Here is a 21,142-nt window from a genome sequence, read left to right on the forward strand (position 1 = left end):
AGTAAGACAATTACTTGCAGAACGAAGATGGTGGTATACTGCATAATGTGTCCCTGGGGTAAATACTATATAGGGAAAACCATATGCCCCCTTTTCCACCGAATAAGGGAGAATATGAGATATTTTACAACCAAAAAAGGGGCAACACGATTGATTAACCATATGTCTACAAAAGATGCAAATGATTTCAAATCAATATGATTTGCAGCTTTAGAAAAAGTAGAAATTCAGATGAAAGGAAAAATAAACATCAAACATTGTCAACTAAAGAATCCAGGTGGATCTTAAGATTGAATGCCATGGGCCCGTTAGGGTTAAATGACAAGACAGAGCTTAGTGCACTATTATAATAGCGAGACAGATATGTATATATATATATATACACATATATAAATAATATTTTTTGCAATTGTTAGTCTGGCATTCTTTACACTATAACGTTTATTTCTTCTTGTTTTTAACCTATCACTAGTGATTGAAAGCTACCTTCCTGACTTGAACAAACAGTCGTCGCTGTTTTTTGCTGCATATATTTTTTGCTGCATATATTTAATTACTGTTTTAACACGTGAGCACCTCCAGACTTACAATTCCCTCTGGTCTACAGTCATGATCCATTCGCTTGGAGACATTTCCGTTGTTAAAACTGCAGCTCCATGTTCACACTAGATAATTGTCTTTGTACTAGTGCCGTCTCGCAATTTTGTGTCTTCCTTTGTGGCAGAAATCTAATGACTTTAGATTGCCTTACCCTTCATGCATCACCCACTTTTCTTTTTTTTACTCAGTCCAAGCCCTTTACAGTTTTGGAAGATATTTAGTTTCAATTTAAACAATGTAATTCAGTACAAATACACAAATGTTACTGCTCATACCTTCTTAGTTTGACATTTTAGGTAAAAAAAGAATTGCTTGATATGTCTTCCTAAAACAGTCTACACATGTTGCAATTGTTTTTATCTAGGATGTCTCCCTCAACATTGATATATAATGTGAGTCAAGCTATATTCAATGTTACATAAAACATTCTTGTATCCTCTGTTTTATAAACAACTAAAATTATTCTTGTAGTCGATTTACTTTTGTGAACTATTGTATGAAAATAGTTTTTTATTTCTCTATGCAGTTTCTTGAAAAGAAAAATATAAATACCCAGCATTGTTGCCTCTATCCTATCTGCTCCGATATGCCCGCCCACAGAGCTCTCACACAGACTAAGGGTCCTCCATAATATTCATGGTGGGCAGGCATTTCAGAGAAAAGGGGATAGAGGCAGGGATGCTGGTTTGTTGGGCACCGCCTTCATCATGCAAAGTTGGCTAACATAACGGGTCTATCTCCGGTGCTGAACCATGGATCTAGGTAAAGTATACCTCATTTTAATCCGTCCACCCCCACTATAACCCTGTGTGTTAGGTTTAGTGCAGGTGAACCGTCTACCAGTTTTGCTTCAATATATGGCACCCGAAATAGCCTGGACAGCAAGCAGAGTGTGTACGGTCTTGATGCCCAGCCTTACGGGCTCTGTACACAAGGCTTTGTCATGCGCATGACAGCTAGGTTACCCTTACTTTATTACTTTAGCTTTGGATCTGAATACCCTGGCTGAAACAGAATGGTTTGTTGGTGCCCACTTTGGCAAATGCCCTTGAGACCTTCTCCCTACATATGCCCCAGTGTGAAAAGTAGGGGGTTAGATGGGATTGCACAAGGACTATCAAATAAAGGAGTGTCTTGTTGTTTTCAGGGCACTTGGGATGGAGATATAAAAATGACATGGTAAGAAAACAGCACAGTAAGGGTGCTCATAAATCTACCTATTACCCTGCAGGGAGGTGAGCACATGTCCTTTACAACTAATAAGTAGTTTAAATATTCAGTTAGTTCTTCAGAACAGACAGACCTTTCTATTGCCTGCCCCAGGCCAACAGGGACAGATAGAATGCTTTTTATTGTGCATAGTTTGGTTGATTTTATTCATTTCATTATAAGTTATTCTTTCAAAAGGGCATTTTAAGGTCTTTTAACACTGAATGATATATATATAGGGTTGTAATCCAAATCCTCTCCGTAATTACACATTAACAAATACGCAATCAGCATTTGCAATTTTAAACTGTATTAAAACAATACATAAACCTGTCAGACATCTCTAGTAAAATATGCAGCTTCTCTCGCTCACTGGAGAAGCTGCTATTCCTCTATGATACATATTAAGTGCTTTCCTTATGCTTTAGGCAAAGATTGATTTTCATCATGATAGTAATCATTTCACATCTGAACCAAAGCCAATGCATTTATCACAACATAAAGAAATCATAAATTATCTAGTGCACAAAATATTTGTCTTACATAAATTTAGTAAAATAATACCAAAGTTTATAATGTATAAAGTGACCTATTTTAACCCCTTAAGGACGCATTTAGTAAAATAATACCAAAGTTTATAATGTATAAAGTGACCTATCTTGACCCCTTAAGGACGTAAATGTACATCCTGGTGCGGTGGTACTTAACGCACCAGGACGTACATTTACGTCCTGTGCATAACCGCGGGCATCGGAGCGATGCCCGTGTCATGCGCGGCTGATCCCGGCTGCTGATTGCAGCCAGGGACCCGCCGGCAATGGCCGACGCCCGCGATCTCGCGGGCGTCCGCCATTAACCCCTCAGGTGCCGAGATCAATACAGATCCCGGCATCTGCGGCAGTACGCGATTTCAAAGAATGATCTGATCGCCCGCAGCGCTGCTGCGGGGATCCGATCATTCAGAACGCTGCACGGAGGTCCCCTCACCTTCCTCCTTCCGGCTCCTGGCGTCTCCTGCTCTGGTCTGAGATCGAGCAGACCAGAGCAGAAGATCGCCGATAACACTTATCTGTTCTATGTCCTATACATAGAACAGATCAGTATTAGCAATCATGGTATTGCTATGAATAGTCCCCTATGGGGACTATTCAAGTGTAAAAAAAAATGTTAAAAAAATGTAAAAGTAAAAGTTCCAAAAAAGTGAAAAATCCCCTCCCCCAATAAAAAAGTAAAACGTCCGTTTTTTCCTATTTTACCCCCAAAAAGCGTAAAAAATAAATTTAATAGACATATTTGGTATCGCCGCGGGCGTAAAAGTCCGAACTATTAAAATAAAATGTTAATGATCCCGTACGGTGAACGGAGTGAACGTTTAAAAAAAAGTCCAAAATTGCTACTTTTTTAATACATTTTATTAAAAAAAAATTATAAAAAATGTAATAAAAGTTTTTTATATGCAAATGTGGTATAAAAAAAAGTACAGATCATGGCGCAAAAAATGAGCCCTCATACCACAGCTTATACGAAAAAATAAAAAAGTTATAGGTCATTAAAATAAAGGGATTATAAACATACTAATTTGGTAAAAAAGTTTGTGATTTTTTTTAAGCACAACAATAATATAAAAGTATGTTATCATGGGTATCATTTTAATTGTATTGACCCTCAGAATAAAGAACACATGTCATTTTTACCGTAAGTTGTACGGTGCGAAAACGAAACCTTCCAAAATGAGCAAAATTGCGTTTTTCTTTTTAATTTCCCCACAAAAATAGTGTTTTTTGGTTGCGCCATACATTTTATGATATAATGAGTGATGTCATTACAAAGGACAACTGGTCACGCAAAAAACAAGCCCTCATACTAGTCTGGCGATGAAAATATAAAAGAGTTATGATTTTTAGAAGGCGAGGAGGAAAAAACAAAAACGTAAAAATTTAATTGTCTGAGTCCTTAAGGCCAAAATGGGCTGAGTCCTTAAGGGGTTAATGACATTCCAGTTCTGTTTGGAATTCTGATAGATTTTTCAAATAGCCCTATGAATTAAATGAAGGTATATACATTACATCTATCTATAGATAGGTAGATAAATAGGTAGATAACTATGTATACTCCTACAGGCACTGCTGAATGATATTTATTTAAAAAAACTGACAATGATGGAAAAATACCAATCTGCAGCAGACAAGCAGTCTTGACATATAATGAACCTATTTTGGGGGGATATATTCTACAGGTTTAACTCACATGGTTCATGAAGATGGTAAAAATACAATTAGGGCTGTCAATCGTTTTAAGAGATGAGAAGGGTGACATTTTTAAGCTACCATAAGCATCTGTATACAAAATATATGCATTTTAAGAGTCATTAAAAGTTATTTAAAGAACTCCTAATGGCATAGAGCTAAGAGCCATCTCTATAAACCATGTAACCTGACAGTTTGGAGAAGGTGTGCTGGGCTTGTTGTCAGCATGCCTATATCTTTGCTGTGTCATAGTTAAATAAATCGGAAAAAAGGAAAGATTTTAATTGTTGTTCTCTTGGGTTCATATAAATATCTATATGTAAATAGTTATTCAATTTTTGACATTTTTGTCCAGTATAATATTGTGCTCATCTTATAATAATATATCTAAAATATCTAAAAAATATTAGAACCACAAACAAGGCTAAACACTGATACATAAGCTAGAATGTTATGTTCTTTTCATTTTAAAATATTTCCACAACTATTTAAAAGAATCCTGCAGTGACTCCAAATGTAATAAACATATTACCAATGCAGTTTACAGAGAACGAAAGAATGGGCTTGCCCTCCGGTTTACCCCCCCCCTGTGTGTGTCCCTCCCTACTTTACATGTATGTGAGTATAACTCAATAAAGAAGATAAGAGAAGAAACGGTGAGTTGCCGACATTCTTTCGTTCTCTGTGTACTGCATTGGTCACTTTTGATCTGCCAGAGCACCACCGCACCTCATACCGCAACTCCTCCTCACCTAATATTAGTCCTCATATATCCTGCATTATGCAGACTGATTACAGTGCCGATCCTGTCTCTTCTTACAATATAATAAACATATTACCACCCACATGTTATATGTATTAAATCCGCTAGCATACAGATCTCTTCCAATAAGAACAATTGGGCAAAAATCTGACATTGAGGGGCCCGACAGATGAATATCTGTATGCTAAGACACAGAAGAAAAGATTAGACAGCTCACAATGTCCCAAATGTCCCAAAATATGTTGAGACATATGTTGAAAGTTGAATATAGCAGATAGCCAGCACTTGTATACAGATAAAAGCCAACTTTTATTGTAGAGACATTAAACCTTTTGCAATCTTCAGCAAGGAGTAGACAACATGAAGGAGACAATTCAGATATAGAGATGGAAATTCAGCATGTCTAGGGGCATGACCATGACCACATGGTCCGAAAAATGTAGTTTAGGAAGCCACGAAATGGTGGCAGGATAAATGGGAGAGACTTAATCTCAAAATGGACCCAAGTTTTATCCTGTCTATGGTGAAAGAAATATAACAGATAAGTCAGTGTTAAAGCAATATCATAAATAAGCAGTCAGGTAGGGCGAGACCACTAGATTGTTTCCTTCTAATTAAAATAGTTTTCACTACTACAAAATGGGAATACAGCATCTACTTTAGAAAAAAAAACTTTAGGGATTCAAAACAGGGTGGTGAAAATAAATAAAAAAAAAGCAGATGGGGTAGGGCATTTATTAATAATATAGTTAGTCTAACAATGAAGAATCCTTCCTATCCCATTTAGTGGAATCATATACGACACAGTAAAGCAAGTGGGGAGTTTAAATCAAATACTTAAGTCAGATCAGAGAGGACATGAACTCCTAAGTATTTATAAGCTTTAAATTGCCAAGACAATGGGAAGTTGGTCTTCACAATCTGAACCACGTCATAGGGTCATTACTATATGAAGCATAGGTATCAGTAATATTTACTAAAGAAGGACAAACCATGGTAGGGGCAATGTAAAGTAGGAGGTCATCGCAAAACATTTGTGTTGGACTACCTGGAAAGAAAAGCCTTGTACAATAGGGTCATTCCTGATAGCTACTTAAAGATGTTCCCAACAAATAACATGGAGAAGTGGTAAGAGCGACCCAGTCTGATGTGATTTTTAATAGATTTAGGAGACAAGAGGGAGCTATAGTAGCATGCAGGTCATAATACAGAGCTAAAATATTGGCGAGCGAAGAGGAGCCTAATCCTAACTGGCAAAGGGAAGCCTCCATGAATTCCGCACCCACCTGGACAAAAGATTTGTGTTCAAAGATAGGAACATCAGGGGTAGAGCGGGAGAACGTGTATGAATGATAGAAAACACACAGTGGCCCTCATTTACTATTGCAAACCCGACATGTTTTGTCGGGTTGTGCGCCAGATTCTGTTGCATTGCACCAGATTCTGTCGCACTGTGCCAGAAAATCTGTCTGCGCCAGATTTTGCACCAGAAATTAAAAAAACCTGACTAACTCTCCATTCTGCTATGAAAACCCGAAAAAGGGCGTGGCCGACGGGGAAGGGGTCGTGGTCACTGAAAAGGGGAGTTTCCTGACATTTTCACAAAACCCAACATATTTACTTAGGTTTCCACATAAAATGTGGTGGATTTGAGCTGAGGAAAACCAGACAGATCACAGCATGTGTAAAAAAGCAAAGTGTAGGGAAAGTGGAAAATGTAGGGAAACTTTAGTAAATACCATGGAAATTTAATTGTATGGAATAAAAACTCACAAAGAAACCTACACTCCACTCTTAATAAATGAGGGCCAGTGTGTTATCCCATGCCTTCCTGGAATTAACAAACCCCACCTGATCCTGGTTTATTAATGGACCCAATGAAACCTCCACCAGTTGCCCAGCCAGCATTTTCGCATAAAGTTTTGCCTCCATATTTATTAAGGTTAAAGGACAGTAACTGGAGCATTATTGAGGGTCTTTAACCCCTTAAGGACACATGACGTACTGGAACGTCATGTGTCCACTCCCGATCTATAACGCGGGGCCACGGCGTGGCCCCGCGTCATAGCGGGTCGGGCCCGGCCTCTAACAACGGCCGGGACCCGTGGCTAATAGCGCGCGGCATTGATCGCTGTGCCGCGTGCTATTAACCCTTTAGACGCGGCGTTCAAAGTTGAACGCCGCGTCTAAAGTGAAACCGAAAGCATCCCGGCTAGCTCAGTGGGCTGTTCGGGATAGCCGCGGTGAAATCGCGGCATCCCGAACAGCTGACAGGACAGCGGGAGGGCCCCTTCCTGCCTCCTCGCTGTCCGATCGCCGAATGACTGCTCAGTGCCTGAGATCCAGGCATGAGCAGTCATCCGGCAGAATCGTTGATCACTGGTTTCTTATGAGAAACCAGTGATCAACATAGAAGATCAGTGTGTGCAGTGTTATAGGTCCCTATGGGACCTATAACACTGCAAAAAAAAAGTGAAAAAAAAAAGTGAATAAAGATCATTTAACTCCTCCCCTATTAAAAGTTTGAATCACCCCCCTTTTCCAATAAAAAAAAAAACACAGTGTAAATAAAAATAAAAATAAACATATGTGGTATCACCGCGTGCGGAAATGTCCGAATTATAAAAATATATCATTAATTAAACCGCTCGGTCAATGGCGTGCGCGCAAAAAAATTCCAAAGTCCAAAATAGTGCATTTTTGGTCACTTTTTATATCATTTAAAAATGAATAAAAAGTGATCAATAAGTCCTATCAATGCAAAAATGGTACCGTTAAAAACTTCAGATCACGGCGCAAAAAATGAGCCCTCATACCGCCCCATACACGGAAAAATAAAAAAGTTATAGGGGTCAGAAGATGACAATTTTAAATGTATTAATTTTCCTGCATGTAGTTATGATTTTTTCCAGAAGTCCGACAAAATCAAACCTATATAAGTAGGGTATCATTTTAATCGTATGGACCTACAGAATACATATCAGGTGTCATTTTTACCGAAAAATGTACTACGTAGAAACGGAAGCCCCCAAAAGTTACAAAACAGCGTTTTTTTTTTCAATTTTGTCGCACAATGATTTTTTTTCCCGCTTCACCATAGATTTTTGGGCAAAATGACTGACGTCATTACAAAGTAGAATTGGTGGCGCAAAAAATAAGCCATCATATGGATTTTTAGGTGTAAATTTGAAAGAGTTATGATTTTTTAAAGGCAAGGAGCAAAAAACGAAAATGCAAAAACGGAAAAACCTCCGGTCCTTAAGGGGTTAAACACTTTGTGAATAACCTAGATGTGAGCTCCTAAAAAGACAGATGAGAGGGGGGATGTCAATAATGCTTAAAAATAGTCTTATAGAGTGTACCCCATCTGGGCATAGGCTTTTATTAGAGGGTAAGGCCGGGAAAGGCAAAATGATTATGCTATTTTAATTCTTTTTTGATTTCCTCCTTGGCTTCCAAGTGCCATAACTTTGAGCTTTAAAGGGCTTATTATTGTGAGACCAATTGCACTTTTTCATGACACCTTTCAACTTACCATGAAATATAATGTACTATATATTATTGGATGAAAACACAAACAATGCAATACTAGAACTTTTGGAGGCTTTGTTTTCAAGCCATTCACTGTACCGTAAGGCTGCATTTCCACTTGGCAGTCATAACAACACATCGGCACCTATGACTGCATTGTAGGAGGGCCAAATAGAGAAATGACACGACCAGCACTTGTCAAATATCAGCTGAAGCTGAAATTTAATTCTGGCAGTTGCTGGTGTCAGTTGTTACATACAGCACTTAAGCCCACTTCATATCTCTCCACTGCACTTCTCATATAAATGCACATATAAAGGGGTTAAAATAAAATAAAAATTTGTAGCCGCATTCCAAAAGCCATAACTTTTTTATATTTCATCTACACAGCTGTATGGGGACTTTTGCAGGGCAAGTTAAAGTGTCCTTTTGGGCTAGATAAAATTTATTGATAGGGCATTTTCAGAGTATAACCAATGGGAAATTGGCCATTGGCTGTGCTCCTAACGCTGATCTTGTGGATATAGTGAAAGTACCCATAAGCAGAGGTGGCTCTAGCATTAGGCCACCGCCTAAGGCCTCGCACCGATGGGGGCCTCGCTCTTGCCCGACCGCTGCAAGTTTTAAATCAACAGCGCTCACAGTTGAGAACTGCTCCCCCTCTGCCACTTTAAGAAAAGTTGTTGCTGGGGCTGGTCATGTGCAGTGCACAGGATGTCTGTTACATCCCTGCCCAGCCCTGCCCCTGGCTGCTCACCAAAGTCTCTGCCTCTCCTCCTCCTGTGAGCCGCTGTCGTAAGTGCTCTGCGTTTGCTGCCCGTTCTCATGTGAGGTCCGGTCAGCATGCAGCCCTCTGTGCCTGGCTGCCTATAACTCCTCTGGTATTTTGTAGATAACGTGCTTACCAGTCACTGTGCTATTCCTACTGCCCTTGCTGGCTCATGCTATATACATACAGCATAGACAAGCCAGGTCAGTAAGCACAGCACAGTCACTGGTATGAACATTAGTGGTAATACAGTAGTAGGGCTAGGATGGGTAGTAGTACAGTAGTAGGGCCAGGGCATATATACCTTAGCTCTACTACTGTACTACAACCCACCCTAGCTCTTCTACTGTACTACTACTTACCCTAGCCCTACTACTGTACTACTGCCCACCCAAGACCTTCTACTGTACTACTACCCACCCTTGTCCTACTACTGTACTACTACCCACCCTAGCCCTACCACTGTACTACTACCCATTCTAGCCCTACTACTGTACTACTACCCACCCTAGCCCTACTACTGTTCTACTACCCACCCTAGCCCTACTACTGCCCACCCAAGACCTTCTACTGTACTACTACCCACCCTAGCCCTACTACTGTACTACTGCCCACCCAATACCTTCTACTGTACTACTACCCACCCTTGTCCTACTACTGTACTACTACCCACCCTAGCCCTACCAGTGTACTACTACCCACTCTAGCCCTACTACTGTACTACTACCCACCCTAGCCCTACTACTGTTCTACTACCCACCCTAGACCTTCTACTGTACTACTACCCACCCTAGCCCTACCACTGTACTACTACCCACTCTAGCCCTACTACTGTACTACTACCCCCCCTAGCCCTACTACTGTTCTACTACCCACTCTAGACCTTCTACTGTACTACTACCCACCCTAGCCCTACTACTGTACTACTACCCACCCTAGCCCTACTACTGTACTACTACCCACCCTAGCCCTACCACTGTACTACTACCCACACCACATGCGCACAGTTGAACATTCTACGTAGTCTCTGTGACATCACAGTGCTTCATCCTGTAGTGACATCACAGTATATTATTCTTGCACGGTGACATCACTGTGTATATTTTGCCGGTATGGTGATATCACTGTATAGTAACCCTCTACTGTGACAACACTGCGTTTATTAACCCTGTAGTGACAAAACTGTTTATTGTCCTTGTACAGAGACATTACTGTGTATAAATATCCCTGTACTGTGATATCACTGTATATATTAACTCTTAACTGTGATGCCACTGTGCATATTAACCCTGCATTGTCACTCACAGTACAAGGTAAATATATACAGTGACATTAGGGTATAGGTTTAATAAATACAGTGATGTCACAGTACAGGGATAATATAAACAGTGACATCATGGTACAGGATTAATATATACAGTGATGTCACAGGGCAGCATAAATATCCACAGTGATGTTGCAGTATAGGGATAACACACAGTGATGTTATAGTACAGAGATAATACACACAGTGATGTCACAGTACAGGGATAATACACACAATAATGTCACAGTACAGGGATAATATACACAGTGATGTCACAGTGATGTGTACATCTGGTATCTACCACTATATGGTCAGTGTATGTGGGAATATTGGTCTTTCTATAGTAAATTTTATACAGGAACAATTGGAGTTAGTCGGTCACAATGGTAGTCATAGTCATGATGTGACAGTATTATTTGTTTCTTGCTGATAACACACACAACTAACAGTGAGCACCTGTGCTTCATTTTGCCTGGAGGTGCTGACCATTTTCTTGTACTGGTATTATTGGTAATATTGGTTTCAGTATACAGGATTTGGTCAGTAACAGTATGATGGTAATATACATGGTGATAATTTCCTTCCTTGTATACTGGTATTATTGGTAATATTGGTTTCAGTATACAGGATTTGGTCAGTAACAGTGTGAAGGTAATATGTAGGGTGATAATATTCCTACTTTTATACTGGTAACATTGGTGACTGTAGTCTCTGTGTACTTGACATAATTTGCCATAGGGTCCATAGGACACTAGTTATGCCCCTGATCTTATATCTGCCCCGTCAACACTTGAGATTTGTGCTGCAGTGACAGCACAGCAATCTCATAGCCGATTGGATCACCATGGGGGAGATTTATCAAAACCTGTCCAGAGGAAAAGTTGTCCAGTTGCCCATAACAACAATCAGATTTCTTCTTTCATTTATAACAAGGCCTCTGCAAAATGAAATAAGTGATCTGATTGGTTGCTATAGCAATTGGGCAACTTTAACTTTGCACAGGTTTTGATGAATTTCCCCCCATGAGTCTTCAGAAAATGATGTGGGGCCTCATGTTTGAGTTTAGTCTAAGGCCTCACAAAGTCTAGAGCCGCCTCTGCCCATAAGATCACTGAGATAGATGTGTCCGTTAAAGCCCAGTAAGTAGCACATTCCTGTAACAAATATGAGGGGTTATATGGGATTGTACATAAACAGTGCCACCCTTATGTTCGGGCTGTTTCTGATGGCATAGCTCAGTGACACACAATTACAGTCATGCCCGTAAATGTTGGCACCCCTGAAACTTTTCTAGAAAATGAAGTATTTCTCACAGAAAAGGATTTCAGTAACACATGTTTTGCTATACGCATGTTTATTCCCTTTGTGTGTATTGGAACTAAACCAAAGAAGGGAGGGGGAAAAAAATTGGACATAATGTCACACCAAACTCCAAAAATGGGCTGGACATAATTATTGGCACCCTTTCAAAATTGTGGAAAAATCAGATTGTTTCAAGCATGTGATGCTCCTGTAAACTCACCTGGGGCAAGTAACAGGTGTGGGCAATATAAAAATCACACCTGAAAAGCAGATAAAATATCAACAATCTCAAGGTTACAAGTCCATCTCCAGATATCTAGATTTTCCCTTGTCCACAGTGTACAACATTATCAAGAAGTTTGCAACCCATGCCACTGTAGCTAATCTCCCTGAGCGTGAATGGAAGAGAAACATTTATGAAAGGTGTCAACGCAGGATCGTCCAGATGGTGGTGTAGGGATTTCACCCTGGGGATAGCTCTGGGACCGTTCCTTGACACCACCACAGGACACGTTTCTTCACAATAAATCGGCAAACAGCAAGTCCTTTTTGCAAGTCTGGCTCCTCACCAGCTTTATTAGACAGGTTGCAGGATACATAAAAACATAACAAAAGGAACAAACCAAAATCCTAGACCATTCACTTCACTGTTGTGGGTGTCACTCACAGCCCTGGCTGTGTGCTCCTTGCAAGGACCCCTGCCTCCCCCCAAAGCCACCTTGCTGTCTTTTGGGGATAGCCCAGACTAGACTGTCTGACTTCTTTTTAAACACACTTGCCCTCTCTGCTGCCTCATTGATTAGGCCCCAGGTGGTAGTTCCTCCAGGATCAGCTAGGGAAATACACCCTTTCCTTGCCACACTGTCACATATACCTCCCCCCCCCTGCTCAGACCACCGAGGATGAGCACTTGTCTTCAAAACACAGTGCACACATGACCCTTCATCTGTCTTCTTCTTCGGTCGACCCAGCTGAAGTTTGTTCACTTTCTTCAAACAGTTGAGGTGATAGTCCAGTAGAATGGTTGCCTTAGTGACACTTTCCTTTGTGCCCAGGAATACAAACTCCCTTGTCTTTGGAACTCTTCTTTCTCACTCGCAACTGTAACTCTAATAACCATTGACTGGTCGACAATCTTCTTAATGTGCCTTCCTTTCTTCCCAATGACTTTTCCCACCAAGTTTCGGGGGAACCCAGATTACCTCTTCAGCTAACTCCAGGCAACCTCTTGCCTTCTTCACAGCATCTTGGTTATCACCATACACATGACATGTACATGTATCTTTATCAAGAACAACAGCCGTCACCCCAGGGATCCTCCTTGCCTGTTGTATATAGTGTTGCTCGCGAATATTCGCAATGCGAATTTTATTCGCGAATATTCGCGAATATAGCACTATATATTCCTAATGATGAATATTCTTTTTTTTTTTTTTCACAGTACACATCACAGTGATCATCCCTCTCTGCTTCCAGCTTGTGTGGTGTAAAGAAGGCTCTAATACTACTGTGTGAGACTGGCGTGCAAATTTTCGCATATGCGAATTTTCACTTATGCTAGTTTTTGTATATGCTGATTTTCGCTTACGCGGATTTTCGCATGCGCGAATTTTCACATATGCGAAAATAAAACGCGAATATTACGAATATGCGAATTTAGCGAATATATGACGAATATTCATCCATATATTCGCGAATATTCGCGAATTCGAATATGGCCTATGCCGCTCAACACTAGTTGTATATTTGTGCCACAAGTGCCGATTACCAAACCCATCCAGTCTTCTCGTACATTAAATTGCACATGGAATCTGGACACTGAAGGACATAAGCTTTCCAGATGCTTTATGGCTTCTTTGATTCACAATATTACAGACAATTTTGTCCGAAGACTTCGGAAATGTAAGTTACTCAACATGTTCACCCTCTTAATGGTAACTTCATTGTCAGACAAGATGACCAGCTGGGCATTCTCTGAGTCATAATCCACCAAATAGGTCCCCACTGCCTTTGTAAAGAATTTTTGAGTAGATTTCTTTGCGCACATCTTCTGTAAGTCTTCAGGAACTTTCAGCTTTACATTATAGAGAGGGTTCCTCGCAACCTGTGTTCCGAAGACTCCCTTGGGGCCTCTCACCTTCTCCCTGTTGCTCGGGGCAACGCCCTGGACACTGGCTGACAACAAGGTCTTTTCAGGCCTCTGCCTTCTCTCACCAATGGCTGGACTGTAGTGTGAGCTTTGCTGGGGCCGACCGTCTAAGTCTGTCTTTGCTCGGAGTTCTTCATCCAATTGAGCAATCCACACTTCAAGTCTCCCAACTGAAGATTTCTCTTTGTCCAGTTCTGCTATAACTTGGTTTCAGCTTTCTTTTAGAACCTTCATGTCCCCTTCCAGCTTAAAATGTTTCTGCTGCTCACTCTTCAGCTTAACTGAGTTCACCTTTTCTCTTTCCAGCAGTTCTGTCAAGTTTTTGACAGTATCCTCCAGCGACAGCAGTTGTTCTCTCATCTTCTCATTGTCTTTACACAGCTGCTCCATCTCGGACGCTCATAGACTTTTAGCAGAGCCTCTTGTTCAGAGAGCTTCATTCTCAGTGAATCCAAGGTAGCTGCGTGAGACTTGATGCGCGTATTGTTTTGCGCCTCCAGTCTCTGCACCTTACAGGCCATTACCATTTTCTCATTCTCAAGCTTTTCCATGGCTACCCACCTAGCCTGGTTATCACTTAGTAGAGCCTGATATGCCTCACGCAAAACATTCACTTCTTCCTCCTTGAATGAGGTCTGCTTGGCCAGACTTTCCAATTCACTCTCCCTGCTGGACCTTGCGACATTCTTTTGTCCTCTGACATTCACCTTTCCTTGGCCTGTCTCTTCCTTCATGCCAACTCGTTCACACTCTTCTCCACCTTTAGGAGTAGTCTACCGCTTTGCAAGTGTCTTGGCCACTTGGGCTTCAGGGTAGTTCCGGACTGTCTCTCTGAACTGTCTCTATGCTGACTCCCTGACTTCTCTGTTACTTTGCCACAATCTCTCTGCTCACCGGCAGAAACTTCTAGGGCTCCTGGGTCTGCAAAAACATCTGGTCCAGTGGTTCAACCTTCCTGGTCATGATCCATCTCTGGATCAGACATCACATCTCCTTCACTCAGGACTCTGTCTGTGACAGTAAGCGCAGCACCCTGCTCCACATGTACTATCTTGAGTACTTCTGTATTATCCACAGACATCTCTGTAGCTTTCTTTCCGGTCACCTCTTCCAGATGACCGCACAATTTCAACCCCCCTTGGGGTTCATCTAACAAAGCTTCCTCTTTCTCGGTCTCAGTCACTTCTTCCAGGTGACAGCACAACTCTAGCCCCACCTTTGGCTCATCTTCAGCTGGCGGATGGAACCCATGTTCCTGTATCTGATCCGTTTCTGGTTTTACTGAAGATTCTGCTTCAGTCAGAGGCAAACTTGTCACTTGAGTCTCTGGATCCTCTTGGACTTTACTCACAGTCTGTTCTTCAGCTCTCCTAGCAGTCTGGCAGACCCCTATCTGACATATATCTAGTGACTGCTGACACTCCCTATCCTCATTCTTTACTGAGTAACTCTCAACTAGTGTGTGGTGCAAGTCAAGTGTTGTGGGCCTATCAGGTGTACCCGATCTAGTTACCTGACAGTCTTCCCATAATTGGTGAAAAAAATGGAAAATCCATCCCCAGTACTACATCATACTTCAAGGAGGGCTCTATTCCAACCTTGTGACTCACTGTACCATAGGGAGTAACGGTTTTATAACCCCAAATAAATGCTTGTATAGACACTATGACAGGGTCCGGCTTCACCAGACTTATTATACCCCTAGGCTCTGTCACGATTCGGCTGGCAGGAGGTGGATCCTCTGTGTCAGCGAGGGATTGGCGTGGACCGTGCTAGTGGACCGGTTCTAAGAGGCTACTGGTTTTCACCAGAGCCCGCCGCAAAGCGGGATGGTCTTGCTGCGGCAGTAGCAACCAGGTCGTATCCACTAGCAACGGCTCAACCTCGCTGACTGCTGAGAAGGCGTGGGACAGAAGGACTAGGCAGAGGCAAGGTCAGACGTAGCAGAAGGTCGGGGGCAGGCGGCAAGGTTCGTAGTCAGGATGGATAGCAGAAGTTCAGGTTACACAGGCTTTGGACACACTAAACGCTTTCACTGGCACAAGGCAACAAGATCCGGCAAGGGAGTGCAGGGGCAGTGAGCAGATATAGTCTGGGAGCAGGTGGGAGCCAATTAAGCTAATTGGGCCAGGCACCAATCATTGGTGCACTGGCCCTTTAAGTCTCAGAGAGCTGGCGCGCGCGCGCCCTAGAGAGCGGAGCCGCGCGCGCCAGCACATGACAGCAGAGGACCGGGACGGGTAAGTGACCTGGGATGCGATTCGCGAGCGGGCGCGTCCCGCTGTGCGAATCGCATCCCAGACGGCCATGACAGTGCAGCGCTCCCGGTCAGCGGGACTGACCGGGGCGCTGCGGGGAGAGAGACGCCGTGAGCGCTCCGGGGAGGAGCGGGGACCCGGAGCGCTAGGCGTAACAGTACCCCCCCCTTAGGTCTCCCCTTTTCTTTGTCCGGTAACTGCCTCCCCTGGGATGAGGACACCGGGAAAGAATGGAGGGTTTCCTCAACGGCAGGCAGTACAGCAGGAGTGGGAATGGGGAGGGAGGGCAGAGGGCGAAGCCTGGCACGGGGCAGTGTGACACCAGGACGGGGGCCATGAGGAGGCACTGAGGTTTGCCTGACGGGACTGGGAGGGGGGGAGAGGCACTTTCTATGGCAGGCAGAGTCCCAGTTCTTGATCTCCCCGGTGGTCCAATCAAGGGTGGGAGAATGAAGCCGGAGCCATGGCAGACCGAGGAGGACCTCAGAGGTACAGTTGGGTAGGACGAAGAGCTCAATCACTTCGCGATGGGGTCCGATACACATCAGGAGGGGTTCTGTGCGGTAACGCACAGTGCAATCCAGTCTGACTCCATTGACCGCGGAAATGTAGAGCGGCTTGACGAGACGGGTCACCGGGATGCGGAATTTATTCACAAAAGACTCCAAAATAAAATTCCCTGAGGCACCAGAGTCCAAGCAGGCCACGGCTGAGAGGGAGGAGTTGGCTGTAGGAGAAATCCGCACGGGCACCGTGAGACGTGGAGAAGCAGACTTAGAACCAAGAGACGCCACACTCACGTGAGCTGGGTGCGTGCGTGCGTTTCCCAGACATGGAGGACGGATAGGGCAATCCACCAAGAAATGCTCGGTACTGGCACAGTACAGACAAAGATTTTCTTCCCTACGGCGATTCCTCTCTTCCTGGGTCAGGCGAGACCGATCCACTTGCATGGCCTCCTCGGCGGGAGGCCCAGGCGTAGACTGCAAAGGATGCTGTGGGAGAGGTGCCCAGAGATCTAAGTCTTTTTCCTGGCGGAGCTCTTGGTGTCGCTCAGAAAAACGCATGTCAATGCGGGTAGCCAAATGGATGAGTTCTTGCAGGTTGGCAGGAATCTCTCGTGCGGCCAGCACATCCTTGATGCAACTGGAAAGGCCTTTTTTAAAGGTCGCGCAGAGAGCCTCGTTATTCCATGATAACTCGGAAGTACGAAATTGGATGGCGTACTCGCCCACTGAAGAATTACCCTGGACCAGGTTCAACAGGGCAGTCTCGGCAGAAGAAGCTCGGGCTGGCTCCTCGAAGACACTCCGGACTTCAGCGAAGAAGGACTGGACTGTGGCTGTGGCAGGATCATTGCGGTCCCAGAGCGGTGTGGCCCAAGACAAGGCCTTTCCTGACAGAAGGCTTACTACGAACGCCACCTTAGACCGTTCTGTAGGAAACAAGTCCGACAACATCTCCATATGCAGGGAACACTGAGACAAAAATCCACGGCAGAGTCTGGAGTCCCCATCAAATTTGTCCGGCAGGGACAAGCGGAGGCTAGGGGCGGCCACTCGCTGCGGAGGAGGTGCAGGAGCTGGCGGAGGAGATGGTTGCTGCTGTAGCAGAGGCAGAAGTTGCTGTAACGTGGCGGTCAACTGCGACAGCTGCCGTCCTTGTTGGGCAATTTGCTGCGATTGCTGAGCGACCACCGTGATAAGGTCAGCGAGACTTGGCAGCGGCACCTCAGCGGGATCCATGGCCGGATCTACTGTCACGATTCGGCTGGCAGGAGGTGGATCCTCTGTGTCAGCGAGGGATTGGCGTGGACCGTGCTAGTGGACCGGTTCTAAGAGGCTACTGGTTTTCACCAGAGCCCGCCGCAAAGCGGGATGGTCTTGCTGCGGCAGTAGCAACCAGGTCGTATCCACTAGCAACGGCTCAACCTCGCTGACTGCTGAGAAGGCGTGGGACAGAAGGACTAGGCAGAGGCAAGGTCAGACGTAGCAGAAGGTCGGGGGCAGGCGGCAAGGTTCGTAGTCAGGATGGATAGCAGAAGTTCAGGTTACACAGGCTTTGGACACACTAAACGCTTTCACTGGCACAAGGCAACAAGATCCGGCAAGGGAGTGCAGGGGCAGTGAGCAGATATAGTCTGGGAGCAGGTGGGAGCCAATTAAGCTAATTGGGCCAGGCACCAATCATTGGTGCACTGGCCCTTTAAGTCTCAGAGAGCTGGCGCGCGCGCGCGCGCCCTAGAGAGCGGAGCCGCGCGCGCCAGCACATGACAGCAGAGGACCGGGACGGGTAAGTGACCTGGGATGCGATTCGCGAGCGGGCGCGTCCCGCTGTGCGAATCGCATCCCCGACGGCCATGACAGTGCAGCGCTCCCGGTCAGCGGGACTGACCGGGGCGCTGCGGGGAGAGAGACGCCGTGAGCGCTCCGGGGAGGAGCGGGGACCCGGAGCGCTAGGCGTAACAGGCTCTAGCAAAACAACCATTTTTTTACCATCTACTATCAGCTCACACAGGTTTTCTTTTGTCCTGTTAGAGTTGGCAGCAGTACACATTACTTTAGAAAACATAGGCATGCATTTTTCACACCAAACAATATCACATTGGACATGTTCAAAATTTACAGGACAGTTCATACCTCTAGGACCTAACTCATGCAAAGTGCCTGTTGAAAATGTTCTCCCAGCCCTGCATTCAACATTTTCAGTTCACCAGACTTTTTTAGTCCAACCTGCAGAGTGTGAACAGTCTCATCCGTCTTCAAGAGGGGCTCCCCACCCTCACATGATTTCACAACTAGACATTGGTTGGAGTCGCCTTGGACAGAGTTCACACAGTGAAGTAGTGACACACCACCCTCCATTACCTCAGGACCCTTTGTGTGTTATTTCTCCGGCACACTCTCCCCATTCCACAACTGCCAAAAATATGGGAAGTCTCTGCCCAGTATAATCTCTATCTCAAGCTCGGCACACACCTCCATAGCATGGCTCACTGTCCCATAACCGGTTTCAAAGGCAATCAGAACAGTCTTACCAGGCTCTGGTTGGGTCTTCAAAAAGGGTATTATGTCCAGCATGACTCTGGATACAGCCTGGCAACAGTCCAAATCCCCAAACAGTGGGATTCCACCCACCAGTAACTCACAGGTCCTCACGTCCATCTTTTTTGGCTTTCTAATCTGAGGATCATCAGGTGCGAAGATGTCCTCTTGCGGAACACCTGTGGAGAGATCTTAAAATTGCTGTTGGGAAAAACCTGGAGCAGTTTCCAAAGGAAGAGTGGTCCAACATTCCGGCTGAGTGATGTAAGAAGTTTATTGATGGTTATAGGAAGTGACTGATTTCAGTAATTTTTTCCAAAGCAAATATTAAGTTAAGGGTGCCAATAATTTTGTCCAGCCCATTTTTTAAGTTTGGTATGACATTATGTCTTGGTGTGACATTTATGTGCTTTTTTTCCTCCCTTTTTTGGTTTGGTTCCAATACGCACAAAGGGAATAAACATGTGTATAGCAAAACATGTGTTACTGCAATCCTTTTCTGTGAGAAATACTTCATTTTCTAGAAAAATTTCAGGGGTGCCAATATTTACGCCCATGACTGTATATTATTAGACAGATTTTTTTAACAAATAAGGCAAAACAATAATGAGTTTTGCATCATGTTTGGCCTAGTGGAAAGGAGGTGTGGATTTGGTATAAAAGGGGCCCTGTTTACATGCATAAAAAAGTAGACTACAAAATTTTAAAGATTGGCCAAGTTTTTAAACAGCCTTAGCCACTGTTAAAATATGTTGACCTCTAAGACTGTCTAGTTTATGATAAAACTATCTAAGAACTAGATAGTTTTTATCTCCCCCGCTGTACCTACTGTAAAGGTGGAAGTACACTATTTTAATATTTATAGCACTGCATAAATCTATTCTACATTATGAGGATTTTTATGGTTTTGAACATTTTGGTATAGACCAAAATGTGCTAACCATGTATATATTTAAGTAAAGGCTAACAAGAGACAAGAAATCTGCTACGAAAATGGTTCATTCTTTTTATGTAGAACAGAGTTTTAAATTTGACCTTTTCATGTGTTCAACTTTGCAAAGCCTGACCTTTACTTTTTTTTATTATAATTCAATAGATATGTCAGTTTCATTATCTGATTATCATATGTTTAAAAAAAAAAAAATATTGAAAAATATAACTTGGGCAAAGAAAGGGTCCCAAAGTATGAATGAAATGGTTGACTTTGGAAATTGCAACTTTCACAATACTATAACGATGTAGTGGACATAAATATAAATTATGATTTGAAAGTTTAGACAAATCTCTTTATGCCATGTTTTTAAAGTCTTTATTATTTTCTATTGTTCATACACATAAATATATATATTTTTTTAAATATTAAAGATATGGACATTATATGAGTACATGCATGGAATTATGTAGTGAGCAAAAAAAGTTTATTTAAAATAGCCCCCTTTATCTTTGATAACAGCTTTGGCATTTTCTTGGACAGTTTTATGAGGTAGTGACCTGCAATGGTTTCAATTAATGTCAAGAGCCAATTTGCCTATGTAATGCATTTGAGACAATCAGTGTTGTGCAGAGGTGTAACAAAGCTGGATGTTGATCCTCTAACCTGTGTGGCTGATGACTCGGACCGTATTGGGGAGCGGAGTCTAAGGTGCCGCTGGTCTTCACCACAGCCCGCCGCAAGGCAGGATGGGCTTGCTGCACCAGGGGACACCCAGGTCGCTACCCCCGACACAGCTCGACCACACAAGTAGCTGGGCAAGGCAAGGTATAGGAGGATAAGGCAGTAGCGCAGTCAAGGTAGCAGAAGGTCAGGTCAGGCGGCAAAGGTGCAGAGTCAAATAATGTAGCGGAAGGTCTGGGTACACGGACAAGGCAAACAGGCTATAGGGTACGCTTAATTTCAGGCTAGGGGCACTGAAGATCCGGCAGGGAAGTGTGGGAGGTGCAGGGCCTTTATAAGGTAGTGTCAGG

The 21,142-nt window shown here is 43.6% G+C and overlaps 1 protein-coding gene across 6 annotated transcripts in view; it reads right to left on the reverse strand.

Moving 5' to 3' along the window:
* The window catches only part of TAFA2 (TAFA chemokine like family member 2), a 250,654-nt gene that overhangs the window by 119,395 nt on the left and 110,117 nt on the right, over positions 1-21,142 (reverse strand). Inside the window, exon 1 of one of the 6 annotated variants that reach the window (XM_056574031.1) lies at positions 9,107-9,190. The exons of 4 other annotated variants lie outside the window; for them this stretch is intronic. The gene's annotated coding sequence lies outside the window, so the exon portion shown is untranslated. Of the gene's footprint in view, positions 1-8,448; positions 8,516-9,106; positions 9,191-21,142 lie in introns of those variants that run through there. One more of the 6 variants, XM_056574032.1, reaches the window with a different exon arrangement.

The sequence above is a fragment of the Hyla sarda genome, chromosome 4 (genome assembly GCF_029499605.1).
Source record: "Hyla sarda isolate aHylSar1 chromosome 4, aHylSar1.hap1, whole genome shotgun sequence".
Classification (NCBI taxonomy): Eukaryota; Metazoa; Chordata; class Amphibia; order Anura; family Hylidae; genus Hyla; species Hyla sarda.